Source organism: Balaenoptera ricei, chromosome 20 (assembly GCF_028023285.1).
Source record: "Balaenoptera ricei isolate mBalRic1 chromosome 20, mBalRic1.hap2, whole genome shotgun sequence".
NCBI lineage: Eukaryota > Metazoa > Chordata > Mammalia > Artiodactyla > Balaenopteridae > Balaenoptera > Balaenoptera ricei.
In genome coordinates, this window is record NC_082658.1 from 26,533,900 (window position 1) to 26,536,827 (window position 2,928).

The following is a 2,928-nucleotide window of genomic DNA, read 5'->3' on the forward strand; positions in this document are numbered from 1 at the left end:
CCGCTTAGCACCCGCCAATCCCGGAGCCCGCCACCGCCCGAGCGACGGCAGCGTTCACCAATAAGAGTTCGGTACACTGGGGACCGACAGCACCACCAACCAATCAAAGAGAGGCACCTAGAGCGACGTTGGTTTGGCCAATAGAACTGTGAAATGTCACTGATGGACGGTAGAGGGCACCAACCGGAAGCCTACTGAAGAGTGAACGACATGTTTGCCAGCCAACTGGCGGGAGGCAAAGTCCCGCCTACAAGGTAGTTGATGGACAGCAACAGGAAGCTAGATGGGGAGGGGCTTAGCTGAGGAGTGGTTTTGTATTGGTCGTGGTTGACCTTCCACCCACCTCTAACCCAGAAGATGAGTGATAGATCTGCCCTAAAGCCAATCAGAAGTCATCAGGGTGAGGCCGAAAAATGCCCCTTAAATAGTATCTACTTTGCTCCTCAATCCAGTGTCGCCCTGGTGTGGCAGGGGCCTTTTGATCTTCGGCCACTGAACCCCGTACCTGTTTAGTGGAAAACCACCAGTCTTTAATTTAGTCTCTCGCCCTTCATCGCTTCTGGAGAGGGAAGTGAACCTCCGGGCGACTTTGTACAGCGAGGCACTGGAGTCAGACACAATAGCGGGAGTTGGGGCTAAGTGACACCTCTCAGAGAGGAGTATTTTCACCGTCTCAGTTCAAACCCCTCTTAATCCTCACCTGGTTATTGCATCGACCCGCTAACGTGGGCATCAAAATCACCTGAAGCTCTCTAAAAGTAGATTTGCGGGGCTGCCTCCCGTGTGTGGGGCACGCCTGGAATATGCATTCTAACCAGCGCCTCGGGTGGACAGAATTGGCCTCTGTCCCACTTACCTCCTTGAACGAGGTGCTGTGAGTTCAGCACTTGGCCAAGGCGCTACCCGGGTAGGTTTATCTTCCCTATGGCTGTGTAACTTTGGAAGGCGTTAGTGAGAAGGAATCCATGCTGGTTTCAGACCAGCCTGGGCTCGAAACTCGCACAGCCTACTAACAGAGAGGCAGGGTACCGAAACTCCGTGTGCCTTATGTCCTCATCTGTAAAGTGAGCCTAATCACACCTACATCTTAGAGCAGTGGCTTTCCTTTTTTAAAAAAAATCATAACTCCACAGTGAGAAATATATTTGCATCCTGACTCAGTACACTTATACTCCTGTGAGTGTAAGTGTAAGTGATAAAACTTTCCAAAAACAATACTTACCCTTCCTACCCGTGATGGACTGATGTTTTCTATCCTGTCCTATCTTATTCTTTCTTCCCTCCCTCCCTCTTTCCTCCTTTCCTTCCTTCCTTCCTTTTTTTTTTTTCAATTGAAGTCTAGCTGATTTACAATATCGAGTTAGTTTCAGGTGTATAGCACAGTGATTCAGATAGATAGATAGATAGGCAGATATTCCTTTTCAGATTCTTTTCCCTTATAGGTTATTACAAAATATTGAGTATAGTTCCCCGTGCTATACAGTAGGTCCTTGTTGGTTATCTATTTTATATATAGTAGTGTGTATATGTTAATCCCAACCTCCTCATTTATCCCTCCCCCCACTTCCTTTTCTCGATCATGACTGGCAGTTTGAAGAACACTATCATAAAGGCTTGGTGTGATAAAATACAGAGCAGAATGCCCACTATATTGTAATTGTTGAACAAATGTTACTAGTCTCTTCCAGTCTACCCCTCTCAGATTTAGCCTTTGAAAAAACAAGACTTCAAAAGATATCACTCCTCTAGTTAAATCCTTCATTGGCTCCCTGCACCCTTCTGGATAAAAAGTCCATACTCCTTTCTAGGTAAACAAAGTCCTTCACACTCTTTGTGTACCTTTCATGCTTTATCCCCCTCTGCCACCCTATTCTCCTTCCACAAATCCTACCTTTTTGCCTCAAGAAAAGATTCCACAGTTCCTAAACACTTACGCATCTCTCTATTTCCCTTCCTACTTTTTCCTTCCTTTTTCCTGGTAAACTCCTATGCATCCTTCATGAACCTGCTCAAAGTCTGAACTCCTGCTGAGCCAGAGCTTTTTACTTCTCTGGGCTGCTCTTGGCACATGCAAAGGGCTTCACTCACTCATACTGCATTGCACACTTTTATTCTTACTTCTTACTTCTTACTTCCCTACTAGACTGTGAGCTGCAGTAGAAGGTTTGAGGCCCATACTAGAGGACCAGCAGGAAATGTATGCTGAGTTAAAGAATGAATATTTGCATAGTTACATCTACATAGGACTTGTTTATATAGACCGTGCATTCTGTTCCCAGGCCATTTTTCAAGTTAAGATTGCTTCACTTTCAAGCCAAGGACTACACCCGGGTTCAGTGACTCAGCTATTTTAGGGTGCAGGGATTTGGGGGTGGGAGAGGTGGGGTTGAATATCCTGCTGGGCGGCTGCCAAACCTCTTATGGGATGAAAGCTGGGGCAGCTGTGCTTCTCCTACCCCAGAGGCCCCATCAGGAAGACAGCAGAAGTCGGGGGGGAAAAAAAAGTTTGCATGTGTGTGGGTGGGGACGCAGGGTGCAAAAACGTAGAAGAATTTGCCAGCAGTTCTGAGTAATTTAAATTGCTCTTCCCTTTTCAAGGCTGCCATCTTTTTTGTTCTTACCAGAGGCACAGCCGAGGAAGGGAGCACCTTCTAAGGAGAGGACCCCGTTATACTTTTGTCAGGACCTTTGGTGTCTTTGAGCCTCAGTTACAACACCCTAAAACCACCACACAGTTTTGCTTCCCACAGATGCCCCCATACTCCACAGAGAGGAAAGAGGCCGGGCAGCCAGCCCCTAATGCCTGCTTTGTCCTGGCTGCGCTTTAGACTCACTCGAGAGCGTTTAATAAATTTTAAAGCCTGGGTCCCATCCCAGGCCAAGGAAATCAGAATCTCTGGGGGTGCAACCCTGGTGACGGTATTAAGA